General features: G+C 41.8%; 1 protein-coding gene and 1 pseudogene across 4 annotated transcripts in view; one reads left to right on the top strand and one right to left on the bottom strand.

Annotated features, from left to right (window-relative positions):
* Nucleotides 1-16754, top strand: part of METTL8 (methyltransferase 8, tRNA N3-cytidine) — a 109474-nt gene that overhangs the window by 53193 nt on the left and 39527 nt on the right. The window lies entirely within an intron of this gene.
* Nucleotides 10174-10680, bottom strand: LOC105941918 (small ribosomal subunit protein uS15-like; annotated as a pseudogene).

The raw sequence follows: 16754 nt of genomic DNA, 5'->3' as shown, positions 1-16754 counted from the left end.
CACAAATTTGGACAGTTTGCAATAATTGTGCAATAACAGCCCGCAATGGCTGTGAGACAAAATGGACCTTTTGCCAGGCAATTAAATCTCCAAAGGAACTTCTGGTTCTGGGCATGCTCCTGATTTACCATTTTTTTTTTTTTTGTCTTTATTAGACCCTACAGACTTTGCTGTTGACATTCTCTTTTTCTGTTTGCTGCCACCTGCTCTTTTTTTGCCTGAGATTCTTACCTACTGATCCAAGTTCCTTTGCCACAGTCTGTCAGGAAAGCAGGGGTGAACTGGTTCAGTGTTGCTCAAACACTGTGTGCTGGTTTTGAGCTGGCTGCATGAGAGTCCCTCAGGAAGTTACTGTTTCACTGAGACTCGAAGTATCACCCAGGGATTTTTAACTAGAAAGAGTTCTTTGGATAATTCTCTTCAGTAGCCAGGTCTTGGAAACCCTTGATCCAGTTCAGTGATTTTTCACACTTCTGTCTAATAGCAGAGTTTTTCTCAAGTGAAATTTTAATATGGGGTCGCAGGATTTATTTATTTTACAGTTGATCTTAGCCAAAAGGCTGAGAAGTGATGATTTATTTATTTTAATGAATTGATTTCTTTGGATTTATTTGAGAGTAAGAGAAAGAAGACAGCAGTAGAGAGCTGCCGTCCATCCTCTGGCTCTCCTATCAGATGCTGACAAGTGAGAGCCACCAGGAGCTGGAAACTGAACCCCAGTTGAGAGAGACAGAGAAAGATCCCTACTTATGACCTGGGAATGCAGTAGATGATGGCCCAGAGCCTTGGAACTCTGCATCCATGTAAGAGACCTAGCTTCAGATCAGCTCAGCTCTGGCCACTGTAGCCATTTGGGGAGTGAACCAGTGGATGGAAAATCTTTCTCTCTTAACTCTCCTCTCTATAAATTTGCCTTTCCAATAATAACAAGTGAATCTTTAGAGAGAGAGAGAAAGAAACAGTATAAAAGGTTACTATAAGTGGTTAAGACAGCAAAGACTATGAGAATTCAGAATAGGAGGAGAGAGCAGGTAGGATTTAGCTTGAGCTTTGTAAAATGAGGAGTATTTGAATATAGAAGATCATTTGTCTTAGGATAAATAGAGGCATAAACAAAGATTTTGATTTGGGAATAGATACAGGAATTATACTCTAAAACATGTTAAGTAGACCAGCACTATTGGGTGAAAGATTCCATATTTTGAAACTGGATGGGCAATGTGAGAGAAGAATTACATAGAATTATAGCCCATGGAGTGACTCTTTTATCCCTACTATTTTGATATGTTGATATGTGCCTATAGCTGGGCTGAATTCTGTGCAGAACTCAAAAGAGGACTGGGAATTAGTAACTGCTCTACCAATTTCACAAACAAGCTAGAATCTTCCAGATAAAGAAGATGGGATGGATCTGAAAAACAAGAGGCTTCCTGCTTCAAAATAAGTGAACAAGAAGGGATAAAAAACAAGCACAACTGTAACAGTAGAACCCCTCCCCCCAAATGCCAAAAGCATAAAAGACTGATGACCAGGGAAAGGAAAGAGAATCTGTTGTGCTTCAACTTGGCTGTTAACCCAGTCTCTGTCCCTCAGAAGCAGTACCAGGAGGGGAAACTTAACTGCCAAATCATAAAACTCATTACTCATATGCATTAGGCTGCTCTGGCTTAGGCTGAAAAAAGAATGCTTAAAAATGAGTGTTCTCAACTATTGCAACAGAACTGGAGGTCTCAGCCATCAGGGAAAGCGGCAGGCTCGCCATTGTCCAGGGTTCCGTGCTAAACAGAAAGAAGTATCTGAAGAACAAGGCAAGTACCTCTTAGGAACAGGATACCTGCTAAGCAGTAAGTGAATCCTAACCTAAGACTTAGTAAATCGCAAAACATGACAGAGTGTTTCTGCTTTTAGCTCAGGGAAGGCCAAGGTACAACTTTCTTTGTCCTGCCGCAATGTTCAGTTGACACCAGTTACCTCTGCATGCCAGGCAGGTGCAGCCCAGTGTCACGAAGTACCTAAAGTGCACCTGTGTGGAAACCCTGGCTTCCCAGTTTTCCCCATAGGTCTTTCTCCAAAAAGGGTTGATGATAATGTCACCGGGGCAACTGGTGGCTGAACAAGTGGAAGGATCATAGTGAGACTGATCCTGTAGGACAGGCAGGCCAGGTTGAGGTAGTACCTTCTGCCTCTTCCCTGATCCCAAAGCCCTCTGGGAACCACCACAGACAGACAGACAGAAGCAGAAAAACACCAGGCTCGCTACAACAATTGCTCTCAATGCGATTATTAACATTGTGTGACCCTGGAACTCCCTGGGGACTGCCCACCTAGTCAAATTGTAGGACTTCACAGATGACATCAACAGTGATACAGTAGAACGTCCAACTGGTTACGAACTGCAAACAAAAGTATTTTAATAAAGAATCATTTAACAAAAGAGCAGACCCAGCCACCTAGAGGCTGTCTGCTAGCCAGGGCAATGTATTAGTGCTCCACCTCCCCACACCGCCACCTCTACTGCAGACTTACTCCAGACCACAGAAAAATGGAAACAATATATAGTGCCTGGTCATTAAATGGAGTCTTCAGAGAAAGGCACCAGTGAAAAGTGGGGTGTCAGGCAGAATCTACCTGTCAAATAATGGAAGGAAGGGAGGAGAAATCATAGACTGCATTGTGGGCTAATTTGCATTTTCCAATGTTTTATTGAAGAACTATATGTATTCTCTTTGAGTCTGCCTTTTGCCCAAGCATAATTATTCTCAGGCTTACTGATCTCATTGCATGTTATCAGTAGTTTGTACCTCTTTGTGGCTGATAAAAGATTCATAATCAGGATATATTTTTTAAAAACTCTCAAAATTCAATAATAAAACAAGCAATCTGGTAACAGTGAACAACAGATTTGGACAGACAGGTCACCAAAGAAGATCAAATATGATAAATAAATACACGGAAAGATGCTTCGTATCATTAAATATTAGATAAATGTGAATTGAAGTCACAACAAACTATCGCTTGACATTTTTTAAGTGGCTAAAATTCAAAATACAAGGAAGTGAAGGAACCAAATTTTAAAGTATTTTTAAAAAGATTTATTTATTTCAAAGATAGAAGGAGGGAAAAAGTCTTCCATCTACTGGTTTACTCCCTAAATGGCTGCCATAGCCCTGGCTGTTGTCGGCTGAAGCCAGGAGCCTGGGGCTCCATCTAGGGATCCCATGTGAGAGTCAGGGGTCCAAAATCTTGGGCAATCCTCTGCTACTGCCCTAAGCACAGTAGCAGGTAACTGGATCAGAAGCAGAGCAGCCGAAACTCAAAACTGGTGCTCTGAAATGGGATACCAGCTTAGCAAGTGGCAGCTTAACTCACTGTGGCACAATATTGGCCCAGAAATAGAATTTTTTTTTAAAGATCATTTTCTTTTTTATTGGAAAGACAGATTAACAGAATGAAGGAAATACAGAGAAAAAGATCTTCCGTTCACTGATTAACTCCCCAAGTGGCCACAATGCTCAGAGTTGAGCTGATCTGAAGCCAAGAGCCAGGAGACTCTTCCAGGTCTTCCTCACAGGTACAGGGTCCCAAGGCCTTGGGACATCCTCTACTTCTTTCCCAGGCGACAAACAGTGAGTTGGATGGGAAGTGGAGCAGCCAGGATACGAACCAGTGCCCATATGGTATCCCAGTGGATGCAAGGTGAGGATTTAGCCACTAGGCTACTGTGCCAGGCCCCAGAACTTTTTCACACTGTTATAGCAAAGATTATCAGATCATGTAACTATTGCTTGTTGGTTTCTTTTGTAGCTTGTTAGTTCCTTATGGAGTTAAACCATATACCTACTGTTGATATACACAACAGCATGAATAAATTTCAGAATAATTGTGGTGAGTGAGAGGAGCTAGGAATAGATTACAATAGGTGCCCCTTTTTCCATGGTTGTGCTTTTCTCGTTCAGTAACTCAGGGTCAACCACACAGTTCAAAATATTGAAAATATTTTTAAAAAAATTATTCGTGAGTAAGTAGCTTGTTACAATGCATTATCACAGTCATTCTATTTTGTTGTTAGTTGTTGCTAATCTCTTAATGTTTCTAATTTATAAATTAAACTTTACCAGAGGTATGTGGGAAAGGAAAAAGCAGTATATACAAGGTTGAATACCATGTGTGGTTTTAGGCATCCACTTAGGGTCTTGGACCATACCTTCTATGGATAAAGAAAAACTGTTGTTTCCACTGTAATTTCTTGTGCTGTATTAGAACATTAAAACAGGGATCAGATTAATGGTTATTGGTGGGGGGGTCAGAGACTGGTGAAAAAGGGTGAAATGGGCAGGAGGAATTACAAAGGGTCAAAAGGACGCCTTAAAAGGTGATGGTGGGGCAGGTGTTTGGTGTATCCCATACCAGCATACCTAGGTTCAGATCCCAGCTCTGCACCTCATCCCAGCTTCCTGATAATACACACCCTGAGAGGCACTAGTGATGGATCAAGCACCTGGGTCACTATCATGTACAAGGGAGACTTGGGTTGAATTCCACACTCTTGACTTTTCCCTGTCCAGCCTGCTGCTTGCAGTCATTTCAGGAGTGAGCTGTTTATGAGACATGTCTGTTTCTTTATCTCTGGTTTTAATGAATATGTAAATATTTTAAAATTTAAAAGCTTTGAAGAAAGGTGATGGAAATATGTATGTTTATTTTCTTGAGTGTGATGATTTCACAAGTCTGTACATATGAATAAATTAAAATGCATCAAACTGCATACTTCATATATGTATAGTTAACTATATGTCAATTAGGGCTCAGTAAGGCTGTTTTTAAAACATAGTTACAGAGGCTGGGGTTGTAATGTAACCAGTTAAAACACTGCCTCTTCTGCTGGCATTCCATATGGGCACCAGTTCAAGTCCAAGCTGCTCTATTTCCTGTTCAGCTCCCTGCTAAGGCACTAGGAGAGCAAAGAAAGATGCTCCATGTTTTTAGCCCTTGCACCCATGTGGAAATCCTAGCTTCAGCCTGGCCTAACTCTGGCTGTTGCAGCCATGTCAGGGAGTAAACTAATGCATGGAAGATCTCTCTCCTCCTCTCCTCTCCTCTCCTCTCCTCTCCTCTCCTCTCCTCTCCTCTCCTCTCCTCTCCTTTCGTCTCTTCTCCTCTCCTTTCCATCTCTGTAACTCTGGCTTCCAAATAAATTAAACACACCCAAAGGGAAAAATGGATTATAAGGGCCAGCACTTGGCACATAGGATAAAGTTGTTGCCTGCAATGCCAGCATCCCATATGGGTACCAGTTTGAATTTAAGCTATCCCACTTCCCCTTCTTAGCCTCCTGCTAAGAAATCTGGGAAAACAGTGGAAGATAGCCCACGTATCAAAGCTCCTTCCTGTACCCAGGTGGGAGACCTGGATAAGGCTCCTGGATCCTGGTTCATCCCTATCCGTTGCAGCCATTTCAGGAGTGAATCAGCGGATGGAGGATCTCTTCTTCTCTCTGTCTCTGTCTGTCTCTAATCCTGCCTTTCAAATAAATAAATGATTTTAAAATATAGTTATATCTATATATTGGCAAACAGTGTAGCAGTTAATAAAAATGAAACATCTGTGCCTACTAATACTAAGAGATGGCTGTGACATGTTAAAGAAAAGAGTGGTCTGGGCCCGGCGGCGTGGCCTAGCGGCTAAAGTCCTTGCCTTGAAAGCCCCATATGGGCGCCGGTTCTAATCCCGGCAGCTCCACTTCCCATCCAGCTCCCTACTTGTGGCCTGGCAAAGCAGTCGAGGACGGCCCAAGGCTTTGGGACACTGCACCTGCGTGGGAGACCTGGAAGAGGTTCCAGGTTCCCAGCTTCGGATCGGCATAGCACCGGCTGTTGCGGCTCACTTGGGGAGTGAATCATCGGATGGAAGATCCTCCTCTCTGTCTCTCCTCCTCTCTGTATATCCGGCTTTCCAATAATAATAAATAAGTCTTTTTTTTTTTAGATTTATTTTATTTTTTATTACAAAGTCAGATATACTGAGAGGAGGAGAGACAGAGAGGAAGTGGAACTGCTGGGACTAGAACCAGCGGCCATATGGGATCAAGGCGAGGACCTTAGCCACTAGACCATGCCGCCAAGCCCCAATAATAAATAAATCTTAAAAAAAAAAAAGGAGTTCTTGTACCTGTATTTGTCGTTTAGATAGATAGATAGATAGATAGATAGATAGATAGATAGATAGATAAATGGATAGATAGATAGATAGATAGAATTCTGGAAATCTCTACATTATCCTGATAAAAGTGTTTATCTTCTGGTCGGGAATAAGAAATGGAGATGAATGGAAATGAAAGCTTTTATTTTTATATACATTATTATAATTTGAATTTTGATTTTAAGAAATCTCCTTTACTCAATCCCACCTTGCTATCTACCTGATAATTAATTCTGTATTCTTTAATACTGATTGCAACTCCTCAGCCATTATGAATTCTACCAAATCTTCATCATTTTTGCATCCTCAGTTCCTAGTCTACTGCCTGGAAGATATAGATTCCAAATGACTACTTACTATGTGGTGTGGAAATGGGTTTCTTCCCAGCTCTCTCCCCTTTGTGCAGAAGTAGGAAAGTGAATTCTGTGGCCTGTTATTAATCTCTCATGACTAAGTAAGCAACTGATTTACTAAAAACAACAGTCAGCTGAAAGAATCTTTACAGCCAAAAAGAGAAGTGAGCAGTTACAAGTCAAAAGTATAAATCAGTATCAATTATAGAAATGTAATTGGAGTCAGTTCAGTTATTAGCTGATCTGCCCATAACAGCCCTAGTTCATCCATTCTGAAACTCACATAATTTCACCAATTAACATCTTTAAAATCATGACACTTCTTACAATTAATGACATCTTAAAACTAACTGCAAGTGTTTCTTTCTCACTGGTACAGAAAATAATGGCATGTTAGATTCGATGAAATGGGATCATTATAATTTCAGAGTACTTAATCTTGATTTTGTACTGTTTTGAGAACTTTTATCTTACTAACACAAAAATTGAGAGAGAAATTATTTTCTGCTGCCATACATCAAGGTTAACGTATGGAATATGTGTTATACTGTTAGAAAAAAATAAAAATTTTGTTTTTTGAATAAATTTTGTTTTATGGATAAATGGGCATTGGGATAGACAGGAAAAGTTGATGCAGACGAAAGAACATGTGAATGTAGTAAAATATTCAACAGTAAAATAAATAGAAATTAAAACAATAAAATGGAATAGGCATTTGATAAAATGGTTAAAATGCTCCTTGGGATACCCACATCATACTGGAGTGCCTAGGTTCAGGTTTTGGCTCTGCTGCTAATTTCAGCCTTGGCTAGTGCTCACCCTAGGAGGCAGCAAATGGCTCAGATCCTTGTTCCATACTACCAACATGGTAAATCAAGACTGAATAGCCTGACAGAGCTCTGGCTATTGTGGGCATTTATTTGGGAGGCAGAGTTAGAAAAAGAGAGGGAGAAGCAACAAGCAAGAGAAGTCTTCCAATGGCTGGTTCACGCTCCAGTCAGACCCTGTTTCTCTCTCCTTTACTTTCAAATATATAAATATAATATTTAAAATTTTTTAAAACCAGTAAGGCACTTTTTAGATCATGGATTCAAGTCCCAGCTTTACTTCCAGTTCCAGTTTCCTGTATGCCACTTGGGAGACCTCAGTTGAATCCTGATTCCTCACTTTGGCTTGACCAAGTCCTAGACCATGCAAGCTTTGGGGAGTGAACCAGCAAATTGGAGTTTTCTCTGTCACTTTTTCTCACTCTCAGAGATATTTGCATATATATATATATATATATATATATATATATATATATATATATATATATTATTTTACAAAATTTATTATCAGAGCCAGTGCTGTAATGCAGTGTGTTATGCTGCTACCTGCAGTACTGTCATCCCCTATAGGTGCCAGTTTGAGTCCCCTCTGCTCCATTTCCCAACCTGATCCTTGATAATGCACCTGGAAGCAAGGGACAATGGCTGAAGTTCTTGGGCCCCTGCATTCATATGGGAGATCTGTATATAGACTTTTAAGAATAAGCAGTAATTGTGCCCAACCCCAGTTCCCGTATGCGCCAGTGTGTGCAGCACTCTAATCTGGCCCACCCCACATCACAACTGGCTCTCATACACACCCATGAGTGCTGTGGTTTGGCTCAGCCTGACCCACCCCTAGAGCCAGTGCACACATATCCTGACAGGTGCTGTTGCTTTATCCAACCTGGCCTTCCCCCAGCCCTGATTCTCACGCTTATCAGCGGGAGCAGCAGCCAAGCAGAGCAGTTCCTACAGTTCCACTGCTTGCCTCACTTCCAGTCACAGATCTTGCACTTCCAAGGGAGTACTGAGGTCCAGCCTGATGTGACTGGCACCCAATCTTGGCAGTTGGCCAGCAGAGGCTTCAACAAAGCCCAGCTGACCTGTACTTATTCTGGTTCTTGGATATTCCAGTGTATGTGGTGGCATAGCCTAGCACAGCCCTCCCCCTAACCTAGCTCACATGCTGGGCAACAGGTGTTGCATCCATGCCCAGCCCATTCTGCCTCCAGTCCCTGTTCTCACACTTACCAGTAGGAGCAGTGACCTAACAGGGAAGTACCCTTAGCTTCCCTACAATACCAGGCCTGTTTCCAACCTGAATCTTGCATGTTCTGGTGGTACTCTAACCTAGCCTGGTATGGCCTGCCCGCAGTCTCAGCACTTGCCATTAGATGCTGCAACTGGGCCTAGCCTGACATGCTCTCAGTCCCAACTTTTGCCAGTGAGTGCTGCAACCTAACCCTGGATAGCATGCCTCCATCCTTGAATCGCATGTGAATAGGCGGGTGAAGTAGCCTAGTCTGGTGCAGCCTATGCCCCATCCTGGCTTCCATGTATGCCAGTGAGTGCTGACTTCGCTTGGCCCATCTACCTCCCCAAGCCAGCCCAAACACATACTGATATGTGGTGCAGCTTTTCCTGACCTGGTCCACCTCCAGCCCTAGCTCTCATCTCACCTACAGAAACTGTGGGCTAGTAAGAGAGTTCTCCAGCTTCTCTCACCAGGCCCACTCCCAGACCCCGATCTCACATGTGCCAAGGAATGCTAGGCCTCTGCCCAGCATAGTCCATCCCTACTCCTGGTCTTTGCATGTGCTGGAGGATCCTTCAGGCTGGTCCAGCCTGACCTGCTTTCAACCCCAGTCCCATGAATATCAGGGAATTCCATGGCCATGCCTAGCTTGGTCTGTCACCACCCCCAGCTCCCACACAAACCTGTGGTTACTGCAGACCCACAAGGGTGAGCTTACATATCCACCACAGAATCTGCCCTCAGACCAGTTTCTTTCACGTACTGGTTGGTGTCATGGCCTAGCCTTATGTGACCCACTCCCTGTGCCAACACTCACTGGCACGTGTTATGTGGCCTACCCCTGCCAGGCAGCCCCCCAGCACACACATACTAGCTTTTGTGTGTGCTGGTGGGTAGCAGGCGATGCCACCAAACCCAGCCCAGGTCTTCTATGTGGATGGGTGTCTTGATATGACCGAGGCATGCCCTCTTGCTTCCCATCTCCAAACTACCTGGTCTCAATTCCCTCATTTGCCTGCAAATACCCTTCCGCCAGCAGTCCACAGTCCCATTACCTGCCATCTCATGCCCACTAGTCCCCTCCCACATATCTTTAAAATTAATTAATTAATTAAAATAGGCAACTATGCTGTCATACTGGCATAGTTATCACAGAATTGGCATTGCCAGGCCCAGAATGCTCACCAGCTGTTGGCTGCTTTTCTCCCAGCAGTGTAACATTCTAGGCAGTTATGTACTGCCTGGGATTGTAAGTTGTATAAAATAGCCTTTACAGATAACTGTGTGTGTTTTTCTTGAAATTGCCCCAAACCATAATGGCAATTTCTTTGTTGTGATATGGAATGTGAAATTATATTCTGATCCATTGACATACCTTGCACTTTGTACTTTTATGGTAATGGATTCATTTTATACATTTTATAATGTCATGCACAGATAATTTGGAAACTATTGATTCCTTGTTTCATATATGTATCTTCCAAGTGTTGATACATTTCATTATACTACATACATATTTTTTAAACAATGATTTTATTGTTTGAGTACAGAGTCTTATTTATGCCACCAGGGCAGAGGCTGTGGATGGCTCACATCTCCAACTGGGAAGGAAGACCCGCTTAGTCTGTGTCAAGCTGGTCGGTCAATGCGGCTCTGTCAGAATCAGACGGAATTTGGCATCCTTATCCTTTCTGTCCCGTTCGAGGTGCTTTTACACAGCAACAGTTTTCTTAATTAAATGATAGATATCCTCAGGGAGATCAGGAGCCAGGCCTTTGGACTTCAGGAGCCTACAGTCTTATTGCCTATAATGAAACGCAGTTGAGCGATGCCATGGGAGTCCCTTAGGATCACACTGATCTGGGATGGAGTCAGGCCCCTTTTTGGCCAGTTTGTAAATCTGCTTCTTCACGTCATCGGATGTCAGCTTCAGCCAGGTGGGGACGCTGCAGCAATAAGGCAGAGCTGACTGGGACAGGTATGCAATCGCGGCCGCAGAGACAGAGAGAGCGAGACTGGAAACGCCTGCAGGAAGCCACCCAGCACGCAGGAAGTGACCTGACATGCACTCGTGTCCTCGCACGCAGGAGGTGGGGCTCTGCTGTGCTCATTATACTATATTTTAAAATTACACATTTCATATCTTTGTATTTACTTGTTTTATTTATTTGAAATGCAGAGAGACAGAGAGAAATTTCCCATCCAGTGATCCTCTCCCCAAATGCCTGTAAGTGCCCAGGCTGGCTGGGCCAGGCCAGAGCCAGGAGTTAGGAACTCAAATCAGTCCTCCTCTATGGGTGGCAGGGACCCAAGCACTTGCACCATCACCTGCTGCCTCCCATGGTGCTCCCTGGTGGGAAGCTGGAGTGGAGAGCAGAGCTGGGCCTTGAACCCAGACACTCCAATACATATTGTACATGTGTCCCAAAAGGGTAGCCTAATGACTGTACCAGATGCTTGCCCCAAATCGTGTTTGTTTATATTAGCACAAGGTTCATCAGGAAAATCTGTAAGTATTAAAAACTATCATCTTTATGGGACACAGGTTTCCAAAATCCCCACCTCTTGCGTGTGTGTGTGTGTGCTTAAAAACAAAATTTATCTTGAGTAACAAATACTGTCATTTGTTTTCTTGAAGTAACAGAATAACTGTATTTGTGTCTATAATTACCCTTGCAAATAAAAATTGCATTCCTTAAAAAAAAAAACAGCTGGTGTTCGTTCATCATTCTAGCACAAGAAAAGCAACTATTTCAGTTCACAGTTCATATAGTACAAGTACATTTGCTCACATCAATCATTGCACTTTGGTTTGCATCAGAAATCCATTATGCGCGCTCTCCATTTTGTCAGAGAATATTTAAAAGATATATGCCCAACAGTTAGTATTTTATAGAGTTAATGTTTTTACTGCTTCCACCAGTAACGTTTATCTATTTTTATTTTTTAGGCAAAAACTGGGTGTATTCCTTACCACTCACTGTTTGGTGGCAATCCATTTTGGTGCCACTGCCTTCTGTTACGCTAACACAGTTGTAGTTTTACCCATCATTGTTTTCACGTCATCAGCGCGATTCAACGACATCTAAGAGACAGAATACATTCTTGTTATGAGACAGCACTTGCCTTGAGTGCCCACTCCCCGGAGACTGCAGTATGCTTGCTCAGCCTAATACAACCTGCTCAGAATTAATGTTGTACTTTACTTAAACTGTAGAACTTCATGTTGTGATCCCGTTTATCATCTCTCCAACATATGTGCTGTTGACATAGTTTACCCCTACATGAAATGACTTGTAAAGTTTGTGGAAAACAGAATTTAAAGATAATGTGCTTTTCCATGAACATCTTATTTACCCCCTGATGCATGTTATATGTGCCACCATCATTATTTTTGCTATGCATAGTAATTTCAGGAGTTTAGAAATTAAGTACCCTTTTCCTGTAGCCCATGGAGCTTTACCATTTCTTTTACACAAACTCTGATGGTAACAAATGAGCTCAAATTGTATTTAAATGAGAATGTCTTTATTTGCAAATTGTGAAGTCGCTTCACTGCATACAGCCGACTTCCCCCCACACCTTAAGGATGTTGGTGCTTTGTTTTCTGTCAAGTAGGTATTACTATAGTCTGCATTTCTTTTGTCTATAGTTTCAGTCAATTTTTCTTACATTACCTAAGATTTGCTGAGCTTTCTGGATCTGTTAGTTGCTGCTGCTGTTTTTCTTTAATCAACTTTTTCCATCTTTTCCTTTAAATCTTCCATTATTTATGAAATTATTTGTTTGCTTGTTTGTTTGAGGAGGACCAAGAGTGCTTTTTGCCAGTTTACTTTTCAAATGAACAAAATGTCCAGGGCTACGTTGGGCAAAGCCAGCATTTAGAAACTCTGGTTTTCCTAAGTGAGCAGCAGGGATAAGAACCTGCCTGCCTATTTGGGTCATCCCTGCTGCTTCTCTTGATCTGCACTGGCAGGAAAACTGGAGTCAGAACCTGGAAAGTTAGGGGCTGGCATGGTGGCACAGTGAGCCAAGCTACAATCTGACACCAGCAGGTGGTTCATGTCCTAGCTTCTCCACTTTGGATCCAACTCCCTGCTATGACCTAAGAAAAGCAGAGGAAGAAGGTTCAAGTGCTTGAACCACTGCAACCATGATGGAGATGCTGATAAAGCTCCTGGATCCTGGCTTTGGCCTGGCCTGGCCTGGCCCCCTGCCATTGGGGCCATTTGGGGAGTGAACCAGTGGATGGAAAATCTTTCCTTTTTTCTCTGTAACTCTGCCTTTCAGATAAACTAATTAATTGATCTTAAAAAAAACAAAAAGAAGGGGCCTGGTACGGTAGCCTAATGGCTAAAATCCTCCTTGCATCCACCAGAATCCCATATGGGTGCTGGTTCTGATCCCAGCTGCTCCACTTCCTATCCAGCTGCCTGCTTGTGGCCTGGGAAAGCAGTTGAGGACAGCCCATTGCGTCCACTTGGGGAGTGAACCAGCAGATGAAAGATATTTCTCTCTCTAACTCCTTCTCTCTGTATATCTGCCTTTCTAACATAAGTAAATAAATAAATCTTTTTAGAATTTTTTTTAAATAAAAAGAAGAAAATTGGAAAATGGTTATTGAACCCAGGCACTCTGATATGGGATGCAAGCAAATGGCCACACTTGAACCATGTTTTTTAAGCTCTTTTAAAGAACTTTTATATTCATTTTACAGATATTTTCTCGGAGCTTATACTTACTAACTGCTTTTTCTCTTAAGTCACATGTCCAGGAGTTTTTGATTATATGTTGGATATCTTGGATGAGATCTTGTCTGGAATCTGGAATATGCTGTCTTCCTTTAAAGACACTGAATATTTTTGTCCTGGCAAGTTGTTATATTACTGCCAGGTCTTGTCTGGGTGTTGTTTGATTTTACATGTTGCCAGGATAGGTCTGTTTTGATATTGTACAGAATCCAGGGGTGGTTCTTACTGCAATGACATGACTTTTCTAGGATCCAAATACCTCAAATGTTGAGAGAGATTTCTCTATCCTGACTGAATCAGAACTGCAATATCTGCTAGCACCACACTGTCTGTCACCAATTAATTCTCTTTCCTGTACCCCGCCACCACCACATCCCCAGAATCCTGTGTCTCCCCAAAGCACCATAGAGTCTTACCTCTTGAACTGGCAGCCAGCACTAACTAAACACCCAAGGGAAATTTTCTTGTAGACTTTAGAAGCCCTAACCTCTGTCCAGCTCTCTCTTGTTCAGTGGCCTCTTATACAAATGCTTGCCACCTCTGCAACTCTGAACTCTCTATTCTGCCTCTTCAGCTCATGGACACTCACTGAGACAGCACTCCCAGCAAGGACTGTGCCTCCCTGAACCACAAGTGGAAATATGTCCCCAGGCAGGAGAGATAAGAGAGGGGAGTCCCCTTGTACATGTACAATATCTGCTATATTGTAGTCCAATGCGAGAAAACAGTTGCCTCATACATTTTACCCAGTTTTATAATAGTTCCTGGCAAGAGAATAAGTCCATTAGCAGTTATTTTGGCATGCTTAAGATCACAAGTCCTGGAAGCAATGTTAAGTCATAATAATGGTGAAATTTTTATAGCTGTATAGACAAATATCTGTGCATAAACTGCAGAAGAAATATGACTGTTACAGAATCCAACATTGTTGAAATAGTTTTAGACTGCAATTAATGAACATTTTCTTCCTTTAACCTAAGAATAAATATGGGAGTTTTTCCATTCCTTTGTCTTTGTGTTCTACAGTCTGTCCTTCACATACAAAGCAGATGACAAATTCAGGAAAGCAGTCTATCTGTGTAGTTTGTATTGGGTACTTTGGTCTATATGTAACTATTAAAAATTGTAACAGGAAGCAGCATCATAGTCAGCAAGATTTTATATAGGCAAGAGCCCCAAAAACATTAGTTTCCAAGCTAAATGATTGGTGTTTGTGTGTATTTTTTAGCTCATAAAACCTAATTAAAGGTGCAGTTATTTAAATTGCGATTGCCATCAATTGTACTATAGCTGCAGAAATAATAGGATTTGGGAGGCAGTGTTGGGGGACAGTGGAATAACTCGTCTCCTACAATGCTGGCATCCCATCTGAGTACCTGTTCAAGTCCTGACTTCTCCACTCCCAGTTTAACTCCCTGCCTAGGTGCCTGGGAGGACAGCAGAAGGTGGTCCAAGTACTTGAGCCCCTGCTATTCATGTAGGAGTTCTAGATGGAGTTCCAAGTTTCTGGCTTCAGCCTGGGCCAACTCTGACCATTATGGCCATTTGGGAAAGTGAACCAGTGAATGCAGGATCTCTCTCTGTCTCTCCCTTCCCTATCTCTCTCTGTAACTCTGCATTCTAAATAAATAAGTAGATGTTTTTAAAAAAAGAAATAATAGGATATAAAATAACATGTTACATGTCTGTCTAATACTGCTCTGAGTTGCCATAGTATTTTCAGTTGTCTCTCACTTAAGTTGTTTCCAGTTTTTTGCTATTAGTTAATGTTCCCAGTGCATGTCTCCAGACACATATTTCTCTGTACAGAGCATCTTTGTTCTTTTTAGTTACTTTGATACAGTAAGTTCCCAGAAACACAGTTCATAAGCCAAACCATGCAAACCATTTTTCCTTTGGTTTTGTTTGTGGTTGTTAAATAACTGATTATTTTCAGTTTGTTTGTTAGTTGTCTTGGTGCTTGAATTCTGTGGTGATATTTATTATTTATAAAAACATGAATGATTCTTATTGCTGGCTGTTAGGTTTTTGGTATATGTGAATCAGATTCTTCTAAAATAAAGAACTATGATAAAGCAGCAGGTGTGGCGGAAGTCCCCATAAATGCAGTAGGGACATTTTTTATAGGTTTCAGTGGGGATTCTGGAACTGTGAAGTGGGAAGATCTGCTCTGCAGGAGCTTAGGGTATAATATTCCCCTCACTAAGCAGTTAAGAAAATGAAGCAGCATAAAGAACACCACCAGAAGTTAGAGCAATTTAAGAAATAGCTAAAACTATGAAATATTGAAGAAGCAGCAAATTAAAACCAACAGTTTAAGACAAATGCTTAAAGTTGGAGACCACATATGCTGTCATTATCTTACATCTTGGTTCTTTACAGAGAAACGTATAGTTCAGTTTTCTTTCCTACATGTTGTAGAAATTCCTAGACAGGAAACTCATTCCCAGCCTTAGAAATTCTCTGTTTTCAATAAATCACTTGTTGCTGTTAATGTCATAATTGTCATGTAATGGGTTTTTTAAGAATATATTTACATTTACAGAATATAAAGTAGAATTGCCGACTTCAATTTAAATGTCATTGCATAAGCAAGTCAAACAAAAATCTAATCTCATTCATTAAAGCGAATGACAAAGCTGCTAAATGATTATTTGAGTTATACATGATTAGGTTTCATTGAAGTGCTGGTGGTTAAAATTTCACCTGAGAAACTGTGATTGTTTTTAAAGATTTATTTACTTACTTATTTATTTAAAACTCAGAATTAGAGAGGAGAACAGAGAGAAAGCCGGACAGATCTTCCCATCCAGTGAGTCCCTTCCCTGATAACTCCAACAGCCAGCGTCGAGCCTTGCTGAAGCTGGAAACTTCATCTGGGTGTGTCTTGTGGGTGGCTGTGGTCCAAATGTTTGTGTGACTTCCCTCTGCTTTCCCTAGCCATTAGCGGGTGGTGGAGCAGCCAGGATATGAACTGGCACTCATGCAGGATGCTAGCATCACAGGCGGGTTTTACCCACTATGTTCCACAATGCCAGCACCTGAAACTGATTTTTACATTGTCATTTACTTTTCTGGGAGACTTCAGGATATCTGTTTTCATCATTTTTAAAAGAAAATAGTATCTTACCTTCCATTGGTATATTTATAGCCCAGTCACTGGAATATACCCTCTCATTTCTGATTGCATGTGCGTGATTTAAAATATGGTTAGGTTTATCATCATTCCACCCAAAGCACTCATCCTTTTATTGTTATCCTCTTTTACCTAGATACTCAGTGTGAAGACAATGGAACATCCTGAGTCTTCTTGTTCTCCTCCTCCAATAGCTTCTCCAGGCCACAGCTAGAGCTTTTTCGGAGTCTCCCCCTCCCTGATTCTGCTTCC

Source organism: Ochotona princeps, chromosome 5 (assembly GCF_030435755.1).
Source record: "Ochotona princeps isolate mOchPri1 chromosome 5, mOchPri1.hap1, whole genome shotgun sequence".
NCBI lineage: Eukaryota > Metazoa > Chordata > Mammalia > Lagomorpha > Ochotonidae > Ochotona > Ochotona princeps.
This window is presented reverse-complemented; position numbering and strand designations above follow the sequence as displayed.